This window comes from Anomalospiza imberbis, chromosome 14 (assembly GCF_031753505.1).
Source record: "Anomalospiza imberbis isolate Cuckoo-Finch-1a 21T00152 chromosome 14, ASM3175350v1, whole genome shotgun sequence".
NCBI lineage: Eukaryota > Metazoa > Chordata > Aves > Passeriformes > Viduidae > Anomalospiza > Anomalospiza imberbis.
Window position 1 is genome coordinate 12,421,046 of NC_089694.1, and position 23,916 is coordinate 12,444,961.

At 42.4% G+C, this 23,916-nt stretch overlaps 1 protein-coding gene across 1 annotated transcript in view; it reads right to left on the reverse strand.

The window, feature by feature from the left end:
* Window positions 1–14,166, reverse strand: part of PASD1 (PAS domain containing repressor 1) — a 100,787-nt gene extending 86,621 nt beyond the window's left edge. Inside the window, exons 1-2 of the mRNA XM_068204948.1 lie at window positions 13,102–14,166; window positions 12,781–12,861 (exon numbers count right to left, since the gene is read on the reverse strand). The gene's annotated coding sequence lies outside the window, so the exon portion shown is untranslated. The remainder of the gene's footprint in view (window positions 1–12,780; window positions 12,862–13,101) is intronic.
* Between the last annotated feature and the right edge of the window lie 9,750 nt (window positions 14,167–23,916).

The window sequence follows — 23,916 nt, forward strand, 5'->3', positions numbered from 1 at the left end:
TTGTAAAATTAAAATCTATTCTAACCCATACTTACACAAAAAAGGCATTTCCAGCAAATTATAGTATCTAACTGCTTATTACACAAAAATCTCAGCATGACTGTATTGTAAAAAAAATAATTGCTTAATTATGAAATCCTGATGATAAAGACACCATTGTCATGAAAACATCTGGACTGCCAGCCCCCCAGAATACATGAAATTTCAATAGGCAGAGCAAAATCAGGAGGCAGATGAAAGAAGAGTTTTAAAGAGGTCCCGAGAAAAAACTATCACCCACTGCAATTTCTCTATCAAAGTGCAGGGGATGGCTACAAACAAACCAACCAACAACCTAGTCACAGTGGCAGAGCAATAAAGATGTATGGGGGGATGAGGGACAATTAACAAACACTGTGCCTATTCTTGCACAACCTTGGAAAAAATATACTTCTACTCTACTCTTCTACAATGTCAACCTGGAAAAATAGTCATTGCCTCAGGGTGTTAGAAACCTGTTTACCAGTCTGATGCCTTAGAATAAGACAAATCTGAAGAGAAGAGCAATCAATAGCATTTCTATAGAATTTAACTTGCATCAAAGATAATTTAAATTATATTTGAAGAACAAAACAGGAAAAGGAATAGGAATGAAGCAGGGGGAAAGGTCAGTTACACATAAAGAGAAGTTTGACTGTTGCGTTCAGTTCAGCCAAACAGGGCTGACCATGAACAAGAAATCTGTTCCTTGTCAAGCCTGTTGTAAATGTTATGTTAATAGTGAAGTTAGTGCCTATGCACATTTTAGCTGCTTATGAAATGATGAAAGTTGTCTTGGAAAAAAGTTCAAAGACATCATTATTCCAGATGTGAGATGTTACATCAAAAGGACCAGAAGAAGCATGAGAACATTTCCAGTAGACTAGGGGATGCAATCTAGTAAGAAGAGACCTTGTCTGTGAGCCCAGGATATGATCATGTTGGAGAGAACTCTCCCAGGACAGGACTTTTATCCTTTCCAGCTGAGCCCAAGTCCTGAAGACGTGTATACCTATAACTGGCCCTGAGCATGCAGGCAGTTCTAGGGAATCTAATGAGGGTTCCTTGGTCAGATAGCTAAAAGTTCACAGAGCAGCATTCACAGGACTGAGAGCTACAGTGAGGTCTCATTTCTTACCTCTAACTAGAGCTCCCATTGCTGGCAGTGACTTTCCACCACTCAGCCTGTACCTTTGAATCCCCAAGGGAAATCTCACACTCAAATAATCTGCAAGGCCCCAGGACCAGACAATGGATGAGACATCGGGGGATGATGTATCACTTGTAGGATAGGACACATCGGTTATGGGGGTGATTTACAGGGCAGACGGCATCAAAAGCACAGTAACCTTCTCACGTGGTTGCCATCTGTGGTTCTCTGCTAAAGGTTATATCAGGACTCTATTGAAAAATGTTGCTGGCTGGGATTTATAGTTCAGTGGACAGCCAAGTTCTCAGCCAAGAAGTCTTTCCAAATGAAAACAGCTCATTTGTGGGGATCCTGCTCATGTTGGATATTTTTGATCACTAACATGATAAAATCCTCAAAGTAGCATCAGCCTGTGCATCTGATATATTTTCCATAAACAGCTCTGCACAACAGCCAAACCAATGGAGTTGATGATCTCCTTCAGTGTCAGGTCTCACTGCTTTGTTGCATGGTGTTCAGATAGTGGGATAAAACTCATTCCCTGTGCAAAGGTTCACTGTGAGTCCTGTACAGCACTTTAGTCTCCCCTAAGCCTGACATACAAGGGATTTAAAAAGTGTGTGCACTGCGGAATGGCCTGCATGGCACCAGTGAACAGAGTTGCACACACTAGGAAAAGCTTTCATAACATTCTCTAAAGAAGCATTACTCTTTTGCCAAGTGATGTGCCTGTTATTTACTTTCCAGCACATATTGCAAAGCTCATGTTAATTAAACCTCTAAAACACACAACAGAATAAATCTTTATTGACGTAATGGCAACAAATTGTATACTAACTCTCCCCCGCTGTTTACTTAGTAAATATTTGCTTGGAAAGAATAATTTGCGCTATCATAGACAAAGGACAAGCCAGCTAGGGCACTGGAGCCAAGAGCATCCTTTCTGCTCTCCAGAGCTGAAACTCCAGGATCCTCTGAATCATCTTACACAGAGTTCAAACATCAGGCAAACACACCAGGAAGGACACAGCTGGGGTAAAACCCACAAGTCTGATGCCAGGCTCTGTGGCAGCAGAGAACTTTGGTACAACATCAAAGACCTCCTGCTTTTCCCTGGGTGATTTATAGGTTGTAACATAGAGGTATGTCAGTGGTTGAAAGGATGGTCCAAATACAGAACCATCTCCAAAGCTCAATGTACATCACAGCAAAAAATTCTCTTTTCTTTGGAGACATCAGCCCTTTAAAAGACTGCAGCTCTCAATATCCAGGCACTGGAAACTAGGATTATCAGGTCTGTTACTCATTTACCTTTAGGTGAATTTCTACATATGGATATATTTCTAAAATCTAGTTTCCAAACCCTAATAACTCACAAAATAATGCCCAAGGAACCCCCAGTCAAACATTGTATGACATTTACAAAATGCCTTTAGATAACTCCAGTCTATAAAGGCAATTGCACTGTTAGACTACGCAGTGACCAGACACACTTGTTAATGGCAAAGCTGCCTCTGACTTCAGCAGACAGAGGTTCATCCCTAAAATCCCATGAAATGTCAATCTGTCAGTATCCCTCTCATTATTAATATACATATATTTATCTATAAAGCAGATGGACTGATTGAACAAGGCTGAAAGTTGTCCAAAAGAGAAGTGTCTTCTGTTGGGGAACAGCTTATGAAGCACAAACACTCCCAAAATACATGACTCATTCTGGCAGGCTGTCACAGCACTTTTCTGAATTTGAACCAAAACATCTGAGATCCTTTTCTCACTGGCCAGTCAGATAAATTTCAAGAAAATTGCAACTATACTAACAAAGCCTCTTAACATTCACATCATCTCCCTACTGATGCACGTGTAGAATGTACCAGGAAAAAAAAAAAAAGAAAAAAGAAAAAAAAATTAAAAAGAAAAAGAAAAAAAAAAGGAAGATAATCTTAAACTGACAGGTTATTCACACTCTCATACCTCTCTTTCAAATACAGGCTTGATAGCATTACCATCCTGGATTAGAGGATCTGGGACTTTGTTAAAGTTTCCAAGTAACAGTCATGGGGAATTGCTTTTAGTTGGTTTCTTTTCTTCCATGATCCACAGGGATAATGGACATGTAATGCTACTTATCTATACTCCATACCTACATCTGAAAGACAGAGGCCTTACCATTGCTTCCTCTACAAGTTTATAAGAAGGCATATTTACATAAGTTTTGATTACTCATGCAATGCATAAAGAAGACTTAATGCACATTTTTCTTCTCCTACACACTGCTGTGTGCTCAGTGCTTTGTCTGAAGCTATTTCACAGAAGAATATCTTAATAGCATATTTTTTCTTTCCATACAAGAGCTGTTTCCAAACACCAATGGTAGCTTCTGTTCCAACAGCACTGCCACCCAGTGCATTGTTACTGCAAAGCAGATCCATCACAACCACCAAATTTCAGCTTTGGTGAATGCAAAGTGAATTTTTCCTCTTGGCATTGCAGTGCAATGGGCTTGTGTATTTGAGAAATATAGCCTTGAATTTCCCACATAGCTGAAGGCACCAGCTATTTCTTGATTTTATTGACTTAGACCGTTATTCAGCAAGTGCTGTAGTGAAACTAAACTCATGCTTAGGTTCATCCCTGTTCAACGAAGTGCTGCTGTACAACTAAAAAATTCAATCACAGGTTTTGTGTTCCAGTAATTATCCCTCACCAGAAGCAAGATTGCAAATGGTACCTGTGTTATTTTTAACATGGCTCAGTTTCCTTGGTTAGCACCCTTAGGAAAAAGCCTTAACTCCAGTGTCCAGCTCAAAAAGATCAAACCCACCCCAGACCTCCTCCCCAAAACCAACCAAACAAAACCACCCCAAATCAAATTAACAGCTTTAGCCTGACATGGAGGATGTCAGATTGTCAGAACTGAAGAAATACCCTCTGGTAGAGCCCAATGAGAACTCATGGATAAGCGAGCAGGACGAAGCCAGGCTGCAGAACCATCCCCATAACGTGCCAGTGGGAGCCAGGCCTACCTTTCCACCTTCCAGGAAAAAATCCTGACTTGTGTAAAACAGCCATGCCTATGAGAGCCAGCAATAACATGCATGCAGAGTAAGATACCCCCTAACCATGATAAAGATCTAGACAGAGGAAATGTTATTTAAAGTAAATTCCTCAAAAAAACCCCAACATCCATGACCAGATTAACTTGAGATTAATACTATTAAACTTTTGACAAATGGCTCAGGATATCCAAACTGAAATGCCTGAAAAGAATCCAGTTTCCAAGGTATCACGTGTTTGAGGTGCTCTCCAGCACTTTTCATGGGTTCCCCAACAATGCCTCCAATGTGGAGCCCCTGTCTGGTAGGTGGGATAATTTGGGGAGTATTTTTCCAGGCATAAATGCCTCATTGGATCTTTCCAGTGGCAGTGCAGCATTCTCATCCTCATAGGCTTCATACCAAAGCATCATCTAAAGAGTCATCATATCAAAGAATCATCTAACCTTAGACTTGCCATCACCTCCTCAGTAATTGTTAAAACCATCTGAAACCCCTCCCTCAATTCCATGGTGGTGAAGACTGCAGAGAACACCCAAACCAAATGTATAACCCTACCAGAAAACATTTTTCTATCATCAAAAAAAAATTACATGTACTCATAGACACCAGTCCAGCTAGACACATCTTCATCTTTAGGAACTAAGGCTTAATTTCAACAAATACTTCCTCCTGAATGTAAAATTAAATAAAAGTACTGAGATGGTAACTGAGCTGTGCTTTTCAACAGCCTCTGTATTGCATCTGATTAAGGCTACAGTGACATGCTCTTCAGTAAGGCGCAATAAACTTTTTGACATTCAGTAGAATGATACTGCAGCTCCAGCTTTGCTATGTTTAGCAGTTGGTAACCAAAACACATTCCCAGGTAAGCACTAGAGGAGCCAGGCATGCGCTTTCCCAGGGCTCCGCTCTGTGACCCCGTTTCCCTGATGCTATCACTCTTTCCTCATTATAACACTTCAAGAGGAACATAAATATCTTGTACATCAAAATGCTCTTGACTTTTACAAGCAACCTGATTCAGCAGCCCTCAGGGTGCAGTTTCAGGACCAGCTCAAGCAAAACTCACCCTTGAAAAGGCACTTCTGCTTCTCCCAACCTCCTCTGCGTGAAAAATCAGGCTTGCATGGTTGAAAGCTAATGCTTGGAGAGACGTTTTATAAAGATCAGCTTTCAATTACTTTGCCACTACTGTGCCAGAGCAGGAGAGATTGCAGGGAGCAGAAGACAGAACTGCCTTCTTTAGTCTTAAACCAGCTATTTGTGAATTTGTCTCGGTTTGAGACAAGTTAGGAGGAAATGTCCTGAAATGAACGTCTCCTCTAAAAAAAAAGGTTTCAGCACTCCCCCCACACCAAACAAAGGGATTTATTGGAGGAAAGCAAAAAACCCTATTTATTAAACACACAGAGTGCATGCAGGCATGGGAAAATGAATGAATAATGGTAGATATTAAAACATTCTCACTGTGGAGAAAGCTGGTGGACATTAGAGTCCTGCTCGGTTTCTCCCAAGGCCCGGGATGCGGCACCCCTGCAGCCTCCCCCACCAGGACCCCGGTGAAGGTCTGGTGTTTCAGACCAGAGCTAAGATGAACAATTCCAGAAGAAGCCACCGAAATTACTGGAGCACCTGTATGCAGTCCCAGGAAACCCCACGCCTCATCTAACAAACAAGAGGCCAGCTAAAAGTGAAGCATACACTCCCTCCCTGCAGAGTGAGTACAGGGGAGCTGTGTGAAATCACACTGAAAGAAGGGGCTCCCCCCTGCCCAGCTTAAAGTTACAGGAGCCATGTCTGGGCATAAAACATTTATCATCCCATAAAACTGGGATGATAGTCCCACACCCTCCCTGGTACCTGCAGGAAATGGAGGGACCTCAGCTCCGTACCTTGGAAGCTTGTGATTATTGTTAGCATTGGTGGGCTGACAGCCAGAAATTCTTCACTGAACCTAGAGCCCTGCCACTGAATGGTTTTAATAAGCCATTTAGTTTATCTCCCATCTCCTTTTTCTGATAGCATGTAAACCTACTTTCCTGCCTTGTTTTCCTAAGCTGTAATGTCTTAAACTGTAAATCATGTAGGCATCTCTCTACCTCCGGCTATTGTGGATCCCCTCGTGGGGAGTCACAAATTTGGGGATCTCCTGAAGCTCACTACAAACATATTTTGTACAGCCTCATCATTGCAAAATGCATATTGTAATTGACAGCCTTCAAATCCTATGCATGATCTACTGTCCCAGATTAATACAGGATTCCAATCTCATGTGGAACTTCTCATGCAACCACAGGAAAGACAATAATACCTGCAAACACCTTCTGCCTGTGGAGCACTGCGTAGGTGACAGGACAATTTCTGGGGAACTTTTTTCTTAAGAACTACTACTTACCATGGAGGAACAGTTGTTGAAAGAGGATATAAACGCCTGTGAAGAGGAAACAGTTCCCAGTGTTTAGCACTGAGCTTTATTGCCCCATAAAATTCAGCCCTGTGCCCCATATGCTGTAGTGTTATCTGAAGAAACTGCATCTACAATTTAATGTTTACACGTATAAATACTTTTGTAGCACAAAGGTTGCCAAAGATCAAGGACCTGATTCAGCAACAGACTTAGTTTAATATTAAGCAGCACCTCCATCAACACGATTATTTATCTACTCAAATTCAAGGAACTGCTATACACTTTGGCCAAATGAGGCCAAAATGGGAGATTGTTTCTGAAAAACATGTTGTGTGGGTGAAGCCTTACTTGTAAAAAGAGAGAGAGAAACCTAGGAGAAATACACTGCTTTCCTACACAGAAGCATGAAGAGACAGTCATGTCTAATGCAGCTACAGGGAAGAACAACCTAGGGCTGAACATCAGCAGGAGGTGGTGCAGGAAGGTGTTAGCAGAAGTGAGTGCCTGCATCTCCTTCCTGCCTCTCCAAACCCATCACAGAGCCCATGGACTGCACTCACACTGCTGCAGATGAGGTCTCAGTGGGGTCTCTAGGTTAGGAATTGGCATCTGACTGCACTGGAAACACAAAGAGATAACCAAGAGCCTCTTTGTGTGCTACTTCCATGGCTCCCATCCAAGAAAGCTTTGTTGAGTCCAGTACTGTTGACCAAGTCTCATTCCCCTTTTCTATAGAAGAAAATCCTCAGATTTGCTTCCAGATTTGTGCTGCATTTTTAAGCAATGTGCAAGGATATGTTTTCTGACAAATTCCATGTGATTTCTGTTCCTCAGAAGTCCTATTTTATCACTGCTCAGGAATGAGAGTCTAGAAGACCTGGAGGAGACACACAGACAGAGTTTACTCAGCTAAATTGATGCCTGCTTAGGTTTTTAGCTTTGTCTGTGGTCTTGAGACAACAGTTTTGAAGGGATAACTGTGTTCTTGAGGAAAGCAGACTCCAAATTTCACTTTGGGTAGAGCCCTAAGGTGGATTAGCCTGTCTTTCTGCCCACCTTCACTGCATGCTGTAAGCAGATTACTTGCAATATGACAGATTTAGCAAAAGTGACAGTTGCTTGCTGTCCAATATCATTAGCCTGCCTGCCACAAGAGCTCAGACATGGTGCTCCATTCTCTAACAAAATCAGCTTATTAATAACCATACAGCCTGGCAGAGAATTTTCCATAGAGCTGAAGCAGGGCTTTGAGCAGGGGAGTTCCCAATTCACAACCTATGGAGATTCAAAATCGAATTCTAACTAAGATGAGGTCCTAACAGCAAACAGGTTAAATGGACTGGCATGTCAGAGGGACTAGGATAGATAAGCATCTGTGCTTGCCTTTATTACTCATCCTTCATTACCTTTATTACTCTGGTCCCTGAGTCTGTGAAGGGAATGGTAATCTAATAAAAAGGTTACTCGAGTCAATGAAAACAATGAAATTCATTGGTGTGCCTTGGGCTCAGCTCCCCAAGGAATCACTATCTCCTTTTCCCTGACAGGGCTCAGCACCTTTCCCAAGGTGCTCTGTGGCAGCAGGTAAGGGCCAGATTGCTCTTCCAGGTAGACAGAAAAGGATGCAAAGAAAGAGAAAGACCTCTGCTTCCTATGTACAGGTGCTTGTTTTACAATGTTAAAACAAGTTTGTAAGTAATTCTCTGTTGATTCCTGCAACAATATACTTCAGCTAGATAAAAAACTGGCATAGTCCATGAGGTTGTTGCAAACCATAGTATTTGTAGTAAGGCCTCCATTTTAATATTAAAAAGTTAAAGAACAGAACCAATTTCACTGCTGAAAAAGAACCCCTACAATTTCCCATTTAAAGCCAGGCAGGCAAGATCATGTTCTGAACCTCTGCCTCCCCTGCTACACAAACCATGGACCTGCACCGCAGCAGCACTTCCCACATAACACAGCCCAGGTGAAAGATTCCCAAAGCTCCTCACAGTAATCCCAAGACCAGGTAATTATGTAATAATTCCAAGTAAAATGTTTTTGTTTTAACATATACCTGTGGGAAAAGAACGTTCCACTATTTTACAATGAGCTCTTTAAAGACATCCTGGGAAATTTTCCAAGAGCTACACCAAAATGCAAGAACATTTAGTTATTTACTTTAAATGTTTATTAGAATGTTTGAAATAATTCTTGTCCTCTCCTCCCCACAGAATAAAAGCCTTTTTTTTCTTTGTCAATTTGAGAAATGTGGCTCTGATCCTACTGCTGAGGTTTGCATGTGGAGACTGTTGCTGGCTGCAGCTTGGAGCTAAACTTTCAAGGCTCAGCCTGCACCAAAAGCAGCACGGGGACAGGACTTGGGGGACAGGCAGGGATCCATCACCCCATCCCAAGGAACTTAAACTGCAAGCAGTGACTGGGTTGCCAGTCAAACCCAGCTCTGGGCCAGCTCCAAGCTAAAGCAAGAAGCACAATAGGGTTTAAGACCATTTTAATACCCTGAAAAGTTTATAAGCACCCGAAAGTCATTTTACGGCAAAGTGTGTTGAATGGCTTTACATGGGTATGGTGGGATCAGCACCCATTCTCAGAATTGGTACCCGCATCAGGGAGTCAGTGCAGTCCTAATGACCCTTGTCTACATCAAAGTAACTCTTCTTCAAGAAGGAAGTTACTCCTTGGGCAAAGCATGCCTAGCACTGCTCTTGCTGAGGCATCCAGCTGATAGGAGTTTTAACCAGAATTTCCACCATAGGAAAGACTTAGGAGAGGTGCTGACACCAACATATCCTGGCAAGTCAGTGACAAACACAACAAGCCACATCAGCCTGCTTAGACAGCAGCTCACAGAGGGCAACAACTGTCCAGTGTTCAGACAAGCTTGGAGCAGTTTTGCCAGAAGGAGGCTTGCTGTTAGACTGCAAATCCCTGCCCCATTCCACGTTGTAATGACATTTTAGATCTTTTATTACCATTTCATAATGGTAATTAAACACAGGCGTGTGCACAGAGAAGTCTGCTTGATATATAGGGCAAGGCTTACCACCTGTAGCAGCAACTGGGACCTTGCAGGCTCAGCTATGGGGCTGCAAAAGTTACAAAGCCACCAGCACCTCAGTGATCATGTAAGTAAAACTATGCAGCTATGTGATATTTCTCTACCCGTGATCACGCATGGAAATCTACCTATCTTTACTGATGTACACAATGCTTGGGAGCTTGCAGCATTGGATGGCCTAACCCCATTGCTGTCTTTGCCATGCTGAGGGAGCCACTGATCTTATCCCAAGTGACAGGGTGTTTCTGCAGCACAGAGAAGCCACCTCTCCTGGTGCAAAGATGGTTATATGCCACACCTGCCACCAAGATGAGATTTCTTCAGCTCATTTTCCCTCCTGGGGTCCAAGTCCTGGACACTGTGGCCAACACCCCTCCCAGGTGCCTGGGTGGGGGTACAAAACATCAGGGAGCTGCTCCCTGCAAAACTTTAGCAACACACCAGAAGCCCTAGAAATGGGGAGATGCAAAAGAAGTGGCCACCACATATCTGACTACCCATGACCCCAGGGGTCCAGCATGGCAACCAGTCCTTGTGCAGCTTCCTTGAGTCTGGAGTGAGAGACTGCCCTCAGGTTAAGCCCCTGTGTTTACACCCATCTCCTCACAGAAAGGCCACACAACCAGTCAGGGACCAGCCAGATCTATGGGACCACTAGACCCAAGCACAGCAAGAGAAAGAGAACAAAGATTAAATAGGATATAGGATGTGGGCCCTGGCAGGCTGCTATTCCAGCTGAATATCACAAGGAACAAATACAAAAGCCAAAGTGACAGGAATTGTGACATCAAGTGCCTTTTAGACGGTAACAAAAAGAGTCTAAAAATTGAGTACAAGAGATTCTCAGTCCCAGGGGAATACGAGCCCGTATCTCATACCAACTGATTTTTCTGTTGCACAGTTCATTTCAGGACAACGCTCACCCTCACAATGCCAGTCCCATAGCCTGAGGCTGCTCTGGATTCAGACACCTGACTGCTCAGGAACAAGCATTTCTGTTTGTGAATAATTCAGATCCCTTGCTTATTTAGGTTCATTTGGGCTCCATTTCTTGCTGTTGGAATCTTTTGAGTTCACAGCTGCCTGTGCTGTGGATGCACAGTCCCTCCTCACAGCCCTTCTGTCTGTGTAAGAGAACCAGTTTCCACAGTAGCTCTCAGGTGCTTGAAGCACATACAGCACTTACAGTGCAAACACAACTTCCACAATATAACCCTGAAAAGCTCAGGCATTCCTTTTGTTCATCTTGCTGCAAACCAAGATTACTTTCTGCTCTGAGACACACATTTGACAGTAGCTCCATGAGAGTGCTACGCATATGAGTAACTCTTCCATGACAGTGGCAAGCACATCCAGACCTACAGTCCCAGTCTTAAAACAGACGTGGACATCCAGCAGTCATGGACACAATTATCCAGCATGCACTCATCAGTCAGCGTGAACATTTGCACTCGGACAAGCAAACACAGCAACTGTGCTGCAAACAGGTACAAGTCTGCAAGTGCAAGAAACAATAGCAAGTGCAAAGAACAACAGCAAAGCCCCAGCAAGTCGCATTCTGAATAGTAACAGCAGCCTGGATCATTTGATATAAAGCATTTCATTGCCTGAGCACAGCTTTCTCTCACAAAATATTATTACCACTGTTAAAAGAAAGCCACTATGGCTTAAGAACAGCTTTTTTTTTAATTGTGTTTGAGAGATGTTAGACAAAAACAGACAAACAGCACAGACAAATTACAGAGCTGTTTCACAAAGTAGCAATACCCTAAAATGATCTATTTCAGGTAAGATGCTGAGTGGCCGTGTTTGCTTGAGGTACCATTGCCTGCACCGACATCTCGGTCACTAATGCTGAAGCCCCTGTTCAGCCCTGTTATACACTGACACCTGCACGTGCATCCCAACACACAGCCCCCCCTGTGGAACACGTCCCTGACTTACCCTTCAGCCAGCCAGCAGCCCCAAACCCTCTGAAAGCTCCTGCAGAAGAGTTGACAGAGTTTCACCTCGTTACCCAGCAAGGGCGTTATATAACCAGCACCATTTCTGCAGGCAGCGAGGATGCACCCCGCGCACATCCCTCTCCTTCCCATCCCACACGGACACATCTCCTAATAACAGCTGTGCCACAGCCAGCCAGGGGGGCAAGGTGGGCTACGGGGTACTTGTGGAAAGCAAAACTAACGGTTTCAAAGAAAGTTCAGAAGGTGCCTGATGTTTATTAAGAGGCATTGCTACTATGAAAGGAAGCGGTGCAATGGTATAATGTTCCTTAGCCCACTGAAAGCAGCTTGGCCTAGATTTTCCTGTACCGTTTGATGTGACCATTCATGCAAACAGGAGTAAAACTTTCTCTTTGCTTTTAATCAAGCAACAACAACACAACAACAAAAAAGAATGAAAAAGTGACATATAAAAAACACCTTTTTTTGCTGTCATCTGGGTCTTCTGGGCTACTGTCAGACAGAGAATATGCAGGAATCAGCCCCATTGATTAAACTATTATTAGCAGCAAACAAACAGATGTGTTCAGCCAAAGACAGGACAAACCCCATGTCCTGTACTTCAGGACTACAAACAGAAAAACCCCCATTATTTTACCAAAGGCTTATTTGTTTTTTTTTTTTTTTAGCAAAGAATTCTCCAGCACAGTGTGTAGACGCAAAGTATACAACATTTTAACATGCAGGAATTAATATAAAGAAACATAACATTACTGCCTCTGCTCTCTTCTTACAGACTAAACCTCATCAGCTTTCATAAGACTGGGACCAGGTCCTGTATCTGTAATAATCCTAAACAAAACGTGGTTCATAGTCATTCAGGACATTCTGGTGCCCATGAATCACTGGCAGACACCCGACGCAGTGGACAAATGCATAGGGGCTGTAGCTTTAGGACAGACATAAAACTCTTATGTAAGCCATAATCCTCTCACAGACTCCTTATTCAGTGATTTTAAGAATGGCGCCGTAGAAGCCTGCTGGCATTCTAGTGGCTTTTAAGCAATTTGAGAATGGGGAGACTCCAATCCCACCCCCTCCCTGACACCGGTGCTGCTGTTGGTACCCAGACTTACCTTGCAGGGTTTGGGGGCACAGATCATTGCTGTTCACCAATATTTTGGTTCTCCACAGAGCTGCTGCTGTTGCTTTCTGTGCTGAGTGAATCATCGGGATAAATCTCCTGCAGAGTTCACTGAGGCTAATGATAATCAAGTTAAATTTACACTATATGATCAGAGTTTAATTAGGTACTGTTATACAAGTCCTATTAATTACAGCGGTAATACCCTTACGAAATGCAGATGAGAGGGTGGGGCTGTGGTCAGAGGGGGCTTGGCTTCAGATGAATTCAGGAAAAAGTCCCATTAAAATGCTCTGTGTGTCCCTTCAGTTACCTGCTTGCCTCTGTCAGTGCTCATGATGAAACAAAAAGGTTTAAAAAATTATAATCCTACAAAATGTAATAAATCTAGAAGATAAATGACCTCCTACATGCTACACTATCACTTCCTATTTACACTGAGAAGCAAGAATTCCATTTTAAACCCCAATGAGACTCAGTCATTATTAGCTTGCTCTGCTCAAAATCCTACACAGAGAAGTCCCAGGTGATAGAAGTCATCTATTTTGCATGGAGATAAAGATAGGCAGGTCTTCCTAATATTAAAAAAGTAAGTTTCTCTTTTCCTTCCCTAGTTCCCTCCTCTGGATGACCTGTTGAGTCAGAGCAGATGCCAGCTTGTGCTTGGCATTTGCTTTGTAGAATCACAACCTCCCCTGGGACACAGACCTATGTGCCCAGGTGCCTCCTCTCCTTGCCCCTGCAGCAGTTGCAGGGCATCAGAAGGGTGTGGGGAGAGGCAGCTGATCTGAACCGTTCTGTGAGCTACATCACCTGAAAACTGGGATGTCTCTGCCAACAAGGTGGAGCCAGGGAAGTTCTGGATCTCAAGTGCAGGAGCAGACTCCAGGTTTCAGCAGGCAGTAGTAGCTCCATCGGGAGACATTGCACAGGGTGACATTCCAAGCCCCAGAACACGTCTTCGCTTCTGCTAAATCTTCTCTGAGGCATTCCATAGAAAGAGCAAAGCTTGTGCCATGTGGCTTCCATTAGCATTTGCTACATATGCGGTTGGATGGCTCTAGTGAAACCTGCCAGAGACCATGTGATGTTACTGCTACTAATGTGGAAACACCAAATCCTTGCACCCACATGGTCACAGACACAGGTGAAGGTCTCTTCTTCATTAAGTAAATCAGCAACACAGATTGAGGCTTGTTAGCCAGAACAGGTGCTGTTCTTGAACACAGACACCTGTATGAGGCTGCTGGGCCCAGGTTCCCTCTCTGCAAAGTGCTTGCCCAGTCACAGAAGAAGCCTGGACACCTTGCCATTTCTGCCACTGCAGTTAATTTAATTCAAACCCCAAAAGATGGGAGGCACATTTCCTTCTTCCTGTAGGATTTTTCACCCTCTCCCCATCAGACAGCAGCAAACGAGCATGCCTCAGCACTCCCACTTTGCCCAAAACACATGAAAAGCAGCAGTATCTTACAGTAGGCTGTACTAGACATTAATTACCAAGCCCTGCCAGCTATAATTATCTCGTTAAGTTTTGGCTATAGGCACTATATTGGCCCTTTACAAAAAAGCCTGGAGGATACAGCCACACAGGATCCAGGAGGAGAGTCCTTTTCTGGAGTGTACTCTAGGGCCCACCCCACCACTGCAGACAGCCAAACTGTACATGGAGTTATTTTGATGAAATGGCAATTTCAAAGCAGCCTGTATGGTCCTGTGTGCATATTCAAATCCCCCTCTCTGTCCCTTGATGGACAGCTCTTCTGGGGATACACAGGAATTGAGGCAGGAGAGGGAGATGATGGTTTCTTGACAGGTCCTTGCTCTGAAGGCAGACTGAGACAGGTTTCTGGTCCAGACATTTCCCTCACAGTCCTGATGTGTATCCTTGAGAAGACCCTTAATCTCTCCCACACCTGGGAGTTTGGCCAAGACTATAAAAGGACCTCTGGAAGGACAGGGCTGGCAGAACACCTCAGGTCCCTTGCTGGGATTTTTGCTTGATTTAGGTACAAAGGACTTGCTACTTCCCCTCATTCCTGGTGCATTCCTACAGGCTACAAAGTATAGCTGGGACCAGGACATCCCCCAAAAGCCATACCTTGAGGACCTCCACATCCTCATTTCAGCATAGCAGTGCTCTGAAGAGATAAGCACCAGGCTTTGGCCAAAGCCTTCAGCCTTTTTTCTGCAGCTGTGACACTTTTTGGTCCCTCACTGCTGAGAATGGCATTTGTGACACACTAATGGGAGCGCAGCAGTACTCCTGCAGCAAGGCTTTGATTTAGGAAGCAGAGCTGCTCAGCCCACTCTGCTCTTGCTGATGTAGTGACCTGGTTTTGTCAAGACTGTTTTTCTCCTTTTGTCTTTGATGTCATTTTGGAAGGCAAGTCATGAGAATTTCATGGAAGCATTGACTCAAAAGTTGGACTAAAACAAAGCCAATCTCAATACCATTATAAATGAATGAGGTGCAATTTCCCCTTAGAGGATTATTACACTATTTAGGGTTCTAACACATTTATTTCCACAGTTTAGTAATCACTTTCATGCTTCTCAAAGAAATATAATCCATTTATATTTTAATATAACAAGTTACAAGGATTATCAGTTCATAATAAATATACTCATCCCCTAAAGCATTTAAACAGCCCCTACACTTTATGAAGATCTTACTTAATGAGCAGACACCTTCAAATGAACAAGAAAACTAATACTGTGATGTATGGAAACCTACAAACTGCAAAATACATGCTACTTAAATGACTTTTCTGTGAAATTAACTATTTTTCAGCACTCAGATTTTTACTTTGAAATTACTTTTATAATGAGAAGGCTTTGGATGTCTTTGAGACTGCCTTTTGCATTGGGAATTTGTTTACCTTGCAGACTTAAATTTGGAATATTACATTCAGCTCATGCATAGGACTATGTCAAATCAACACATCACTCATGAAAATCCAATTAAGGAAAGCTGTCAATAACCAGGCAAAATCCACCCAAAAGAAAATTCTGCCTGACTTGCACACTTAGGTCAGTCCTAGTGCTGAAGTGCCCATGAAACTATGTCCATCGAAGCCAACTGAAATTCAATTTATTAGAGAAATGTAAAAATCTCTCTTGGCCTACTGGCCTGCAGTGAGACACAGTATTTTTCTCTTGCAGTTGTCTAGAGATGGGATGGGAGAAAGTAAGTATTACCTGTCAAACTAAAGACGTTCCCTGCCAATTCCTAGAGCTGCCCAACATATTTCTGGCAGAATTCTCCTGTAAGCTTCTGGCGCTCACTGCACTTGCAACCATAATTCTGACGGAGTTGTAAGGTAGGAGTATGAATTACCCTCTGGAGCCTTCAATCTCTGAGCTTCAACACATAGTTCAACTTCCCAGTCCTGCCAGTGGTGGTGTTTTTCTTCTTCCTTCCACATGCTGTATCTGCTGAAAGTGTTTTTCTCCATAAGAAAATGAGAAATTAATGGTCTAGGTTGCTTTCATCTTTCAGTTTTGCAGATGTATGTTTCCTTAATCCTTTGCTGTACAGATCTGAGTCACTTGCACTTCTGCAGGTTCACCTATCAAGAACTCAATTCACAGAAGCACACTTGCTTTGGAGAGTTCCAGGAAAACAGAAGTGCTTCAAAATTTCAAAAACCCTTTTATCAGGAATCCATAGATAGTCTGGCCTTAGGGCCATACAGAAGGGGTTATTCCTTTTAGCTCTGGCTGGCAAAGAGAATAGACATGTCTATTGTGCAGCCTCTGCAAATACAGGCCATCCCTAGGGAAAGGTGAAGAGAGGAGATAATTATGAGTGAAGTTTTTTTGTTCCTAGAAAATCAATCTCATGAGTCTTTTCTTAGTTAAGTACCAATTATCCCAACATCTGCAAGGCAGTGTTTTGTAAACAGTGTCCAAACAGGAACAAGTTGATGTACAGGATATAAATTTCTTTCTGGAAAGATTCTTTTGCAATCCTCGCCAGATTTCACCAAAAAGAAGTACTTGGGTACCCAGAAGACTTTGCTCAGTTAAAACAGCCCAAAGCAAAATCCACAACTTTGCAGAGAAATTCTCCATTTTTCATGCAGTGAACTGTACTGATCAGGTACAGTTCTAGCTAAAGCCCTGTGGTGCATCCACACCCTGGAGTTGCAAACCCATACCTCATTTTAGCTTTAAACAAACTTCCCTGCATTCATGTAGGGTCAGCTCCAGCTAAGGGTGTCCCATCACCACATGGGGCTTCAGCATGCACACTGACTACAAATACCTGCACCCATCCTTCACACTTCTTAGCTAGACCAGCACAACCATTGGCAGGACTGTTTCAGAATGAAAATGGAGAGTGTTTTTATCCTAGATCAGTGTAGAATCTTATACAATCCTGATGCTCTCCATCTGCAGCATTAACAGGCCCAAAGAGAAAGCATTACAGGTCTCTGCCTTCTGTAGTCTCTTCATGTATCACAACCTTCTGGCATCCTGGTGAAGTGCACACCAGACTAGGATCACTGTAAGAGTGAGCCATGAATTAAATCTAATGCTGTTTTCTTCACTTAAGGAGCAAACTTTGCAAAGCTCCTTAATGCCCAATGAAGCAGTTTTACTGTGGCAAGGAATTTTCCTCTTGTGAACTCCATGTTCAAACAAGCTCCCTGGTGAGGTACGCACAGGCTGTCTTTTAATACAAACACAAAACTCACATTTAACTTATTAGCTGGGGGAGGAATACAGATGAGGCTTGGATGAATCTCATGAGTCATTGTTTCTGTAGGATAAAAAGAAAGCTTGTCTCAAACAAAATAAATTCGTTTCTATTGTGCATTGCAGATAGAAGTGCTTAAATAATAGAAAGATTAATAGAAACACTTCAACCAATTGTTCTAGAAAAATGAAAAATAGCTTTTGCATTATGAAAGAATATTCTTTAAATACGGAGAAATAAAACATTTCAAGTTAAACAATGTTTTGGGAGAGGGAGACAAACGCAGATTAGTCATGCTTGAATGTACTTTCACAAACAATGCACTGCTTAGAGCTAAGACTAAGACATGCACATACCCCAAGGCACACATGATAAAATAGGGACTGTATATTAGTTTAATTCCTTTATCATTTGCTCACTGCTGTATTTTTCTTGTCTCATGCTAAGCTTTACCCTGGATAGCACCATATGCATATTCTGCATCCTGACCCCTGAACTCATTCCCTGCTGAACCTTGTGGAAAAATGAAGGGACATACTCTTGAAGTGTGAAGAAGGACAAAAGCCCAGCACTAACACCATTGAAAAGAAAATGGAATGGCACCATTCAGGCGCAGCACCATTCTCCAGAGTTGTGCAAATTTCAACAAGCCTTTTTTATTACTTTAAGTTTTTAGATGTGGAAGGAAATTATGAGACAGAGAAAAGGTATCTCAGAAAGAAACCCAGAAAAGTCTAAAGCAAGCTGAACAATGGCAAAAAAGTACTGAACCAGGGATTTAATCGAATATTCAGAAGAACTGACAAGAAAGGAAAGCATGGGCTACCATGTCTGCAGACCTTGAAGAGAGCATCAAGTTATGCAAAATTAGGTAAAAGTCCAGGTATCCACTGATTCAAGCTCTCACCAGAAAAAATCCCTAGAAAATCCCTGTGGATGGGTGGTAGTGAATAGCAGATATTGCTGGCAGAGCAATGGATAAAAAACTCAAGTTCCAATCCCTTCCCCCACTTGCCCTCCAGTTCTGACCCTGTGATCAGCCACGGTCAGCAAAGTGAATCTCTTTACCTCTCCAAGGGTAGATGTGCCATAGCGCCAAAGCCAGGTCCAACAACTCCAGCAGTTATCCTGTGCTAACTGCACTAAACACTTCCACCTGGACACATTTGCTGTGTTTGTTGGCAATATCCCTTTAGCCAGACTGATCTTGCTGTGTGGTGACTTCTTTGGGACAGAGACCAGCTCTCCTGTGCGCTCATACGGACGGAGTGCAGCTGGATCCTACTTTGTCCTTTGGAAATAGCTGCAAGAACAGCAGGCAGCACATGCAAGGCAAGTGATATCTGGGTACTGTACAATGTGCCATATACAGTATTCTGTGATATTCACCTCTGTTTTTAGCACAAAAGGAATATGCAGTGAATTCTGGAGAGGAAAATCCATCAACAACACCACCAGTTTTATCCAAAAGCTCTTTTTTTTTTGGCTAAAGCAGCTTAAATTTGTACCAAATCTCAAAAGCCTAGTTTAAAGCAGTTTTTTTTTTCCTGAGGAAATATTACAGACAGATTTGAAAAACAGTGTTTTTCAAACACTGTTAAGAGTAAATGATGGCTTTATACTCATTTCCCATTGCTAGGAATTCAAATGAGAAAAATAGTCAGTTGACATCCTGTTACTGATGGATAAGTATTCTTACCCACCCAAATCACAGCAGTCCTGGAACAGTTACCTCCAGTACCCCATTTTCTGCATTTCAATTATCATCTGATTCAGGACCAGACCTTGTTAATTCTTCAAAAGCCAGGATTGCAGGCAATGGGACTTTATGATGCAAAGCCTCACCAGCTTTTCACAGGAATTGGGAGCACACTGGCTTCTACAAACACACCAACTCTTACTGGTCAATCAGTCTACGTGAATCTCTGAGACGAGCAAACTGCTGAGTTTGAACTGAAGGAAAACTGTCTTGTCACAAATCAAGGAGACAACACAAAATAAATTACTTTTGTCTGCTTTATTGGTCAATCAGTTAATGTATTATATCCACACACAGATATGATCAACTGAGCTCATGCTTATGTAATCAGACGTATTACTCCATTGCTTCATCTGTAACTGAATAGAACTGCAGTAAATTAGTTCTGGTGCTCTGCAGAATTACCTGCTGAGATGAATTACCTGTTTGCTTTTTGAACAAAATCCATAAAAAGCACACAAAAATCATTTATCCCATCAAATACAATTTGGACCATGCAGTTAGAGCACAGCTGACCCAAGGTAGAAAGTTCACAAGCCACTCAGCTCTCCTTCCAAATGAATCCCTTCATAAGCTCGATATAAAGCAAACACAGAATTCTGGCATGGGCAGGCATCTTGAAGAGCTGCATCCATCACATATTCCTGAGGGGGTCTCTAAGATTTCCAGACCTAAAGGCTCAATGTAATTTTCTTTTAGGGCTGAAGAAACAAAAGCAGCCTGCATCCCACTGCCAATGCTACTCAGTGTACTTACATATTCTTGAGTCCTGTAATATGCTAAAATAAAACTACATTTGACCACAGAGTTTGAACCACTGTTTTACCACTGTTCTGAAACTACTAAGTATCTGACAACACAGAAACATGCTGCTACTTTGGTGTTGTCAATTACTCCTCCCAAAGGCCCATGACAAATAGATAACTAATACCGGAATTGTCTATAAATCTGGATTTTTTTTTCCCTCTGAAATCAATTTTCATGTCTTAAGTATCAGAGCTGATAGAACAAACAATTCTGAAAATACATGGGTAGGAAAGCAAAATACCTACCAAGTGTTATAAAAGCCTTGTCTTGCCCTACAAAGTTCAACATTATCTTAACTAGGGATCACAAGAGATATCTCACTACGGGCAAGATTTGCTTCCATGGAAAGCACTTACTAAGGAAAGGTGAAGAGGGAGAAGTACTAAAAGAAGTGAGTGACTTGCTGCTGTTTGCAGAACTGTAACAGGTTAGAAATAAATGCTAGATAGGAATGAAGGAAATGGCTTAATGCTAGATAGGAATAAAAGAACTGGCTTCATGATCAGTCAGTCATTATATAGAAAGAGGCCATTATAATTCAAATATAAAACCCAAGGTCCAGTTTTCACTAAGTAAAACTGGGAGCTGGGTTGAAGCCCCTAAGCATTAAGGTCAGCAAAGGAATCTCTATTAAACACAGGATTTGGTGTCTACCCAAGCCTCAGAGATCCTGGGCAAACCCTGCAGATGATGAGCTACAGCCACTCCACATTTAAACACATAGCTGCACCTAACACGAACAGCCATCAAAATAGTTCTGACACCCAGATCATCAGAATCACCTGTGGTTTGAATTTTTTGGTGAGGGCATACTTGACTCTGAAGAAAAAAGCATTGCATTGCAGACATAACAGAAGTTTGTAAAGAAAACTTTATGCTCTATCATAATGCTTCATATTAAGAATCACCCAACACTTGCTAATTCTGTAGGAATTATTCTAGGAATGGGCTCGAAGTGTGACGTGGTTTGAGAGCAAAGTGGGTTCTTCTGTCTTCTGTCAGACACAAAACCACCTACCCATCAAAGACAGTCTCCTGAAATGAGCAGCATTCCTGCTGTGAAGCCAAACTTCCACTGATCTCTAACATTAGCAGAGCCACATTAATGACTTAAGCATGGTTAAAAAACCTGCATCTTGAGGATGAAGAACTGCAAAGGTATTAAACACCTCCTCCTCCATGGTGCCTGCAGCATGGGCCCACACCCATAGAAGTGTTTGTTCTTAATCTCTGACTGCTATTACTCTCACTCATAAATCCTTCTTCAATTACAAACAGTTTTAATTAATAACATACCCCCTATGCCTATGCCCTGGGCCATTTCCACTAAAACTATTAAACCACAGTGTCTCATGTGGCAACTAAAAGCAGCAACAGCCTTTTTTGCAGGCCTGTGAGCAGTTTGTACTGTGTTAAGGACACAGCTGCAGGTAAGCATCTGATCACCCCTCCAAACAGTGGGCCAACAGGGGAATCCATCTCAGCAAGAACTATCCAAAGCTGGTAGAACAAAATGGTTGTGAAGCATGACAGCAAACCTGCACTAAAAAAAAAATCTCCATCCCAGGCATTCAGCCAGCCAGTCACCAAATTATCTATTCAACTTTCCTAGCTCTTCACCCTGGGCATCCTTCCCCACAAAACTTCCCAGTCTGTATCCCTGCCTTTTGAAACAGGACCTTTGATTGGCTCTGTCTCGTGGTTTCAGAACTGGGAGACAAGCACCTAAAAAAGCTGCTTTCTACAGGAATCCAAATGCATTTTCTCCATCCCTTTTCTTACTGCCTTAGGTTCAAACAGAGCTCAAGTCCCAAGAGCTTACCTCCATTTCCTCTTTTACAACTACAGCTCAGCATTGTTACACAACACTGTGTTTCTCCTAACAAAGAGACTCAAGCTCTATGCCAACAGCTCAGAAATTCAGACACTGGTGTATCTTCAGATAAGAGAATGACTGTGGAGGCCCTGAATCACACATTAATTTCTTATTGCAAGACCCATTCAAGCACCTGAGGGCTTCCTCTTACAGGGACACAAAAAGCTCTGCTTTCTGTCACCTTCAAACAAGTAGCTTCTGTATTACTCTTAAGCTGACAGTTGATTGGAGCTAATGAAACATTAGAGTGGCAGTTGCTCTTTGGTATTTTTAAAGAAATATTTACACTCCAAGGGCTTGACCATGCCCTGTGAGATGACTCAGAGCCAGAAACAATGCTGGTTTGTACAAGACAAAGTCAATAAATGTGTCCCAGATCTCACACAGCAAAGCTGTCAGCCTATGAACAACTTTAGTTGGAAGTTTAAAATGTAATTAGCTTACTATTTTGTATTATTTACATTCAATATTTCAGACCAATGGTTCTGCACAATCCCTTAAAAAACAGTGGAATAAACACTTCCAAACAAAACACGCGGTGCCTCTGCCATCAGCTATCAAGCCATGCTAGCACATTCCAGCCCTCACCCCATCTCGCCCAAGTCACTCCTTTGCTTCACAGGACCCTTCCCCTCTTGCCCAGTGGGCTGCACCTTACCTACATCTGTCATACCCAAAATACGGTATTTTGGAGTACCACAATGTGTGGCTCAGTTGGTTATTTAAGGGCCCTTTGCTTCCTCATTTCTTACTCACCTGAACTAGTACCAGCCACACCCCTGCTTGATGCTCTCAGTACACCCTGTCCAGCTGAAAGGGCTGTCAGGAGCCTAAGCACATTTTGTTTAACTACAGTAGTCACAGCAGGCTAAAACCCACAAAACTTGCAGTAACATCAAACATTTTATTGTTCACCAATGCACTAGGTGAGAACGTAATTTCTCAGAGAGCACCACACCTTCCCCTGGCCCATCAGAGTGATCAGGTAGCACAGCCTGCCCTCTGCCTGAGGGTGAAAATAGCACAGGAGCTTGGGCCTTCTGAAAGGTATGGTTGATGGTTTTGTTTGGCTGTTTTCTTGGGGTTTTGTTTTTTTAATGTTGAGTGTTATTACTAGGCCCTTTCTTACAATGCAAGAAACCGGTAGGCAGTGTTTTATTTTGTTTCAAATGTACTATAAAGACTGTTTCAAGTTCATGTACCTTGATCAATGATAATTCCTGTTAATGACATGATCACCATCATCACCATTAGCTCTGAAAACTTCTTACTCAGTGCTGGCAATTAATAGTGAGTTTAGTCAGGCATCCCTAAGCACAAACCAAAGCTGCTCACTCACCTGCACACTGTCACAGGCTGGGTACCTACCACCTGCAGTATCCTGCAGGCATTTGAAATAACAGAGATATTAAGTACAGAAGAAAAAAACTAATGACAAGTCACTCGTTTCCCAATTCCCCCACTGTCTATTCACTTTTGGAACATATTCTGGAAAATTTCTGCTACAATCTGTCTCAAGGAATCTGCTCACTGTGAGATACAAATGCTTGCATTAGCTAAACTAATTGTCAACCTATGCAAACACATGAAAGAACATTAAGTGAGAGGCAATTGTGAAGTACTGAAGGACTTACGCAGTTTTCCCAGTTGTCTTTTTAAGAGTTGTCTCAAATCCATTCCTAGTAGTAAAATTAACAACCTTACACCACTTTAAAATACCACACTGTTAAAAAGTTTACATCAGCATTCTATAGAAAATAAAAAAATCAAACCAAGAATTCTGATCTCTCCACAACTTTTGTCAGTTTAAATGTGGTGGGCTTGACCTTGGCTGGACACCAAATGCCCATCAAAATCGTGCTAACACTCCCCTTTCTAGCTGGATGGGGAAAGAAAAGGTAACAAAAGACTCCTGGGTTGAGAAAAAGCATAGGGAAGTCATTTACTAATTACAATCATGGGAAAAACAGATCCAGTATGA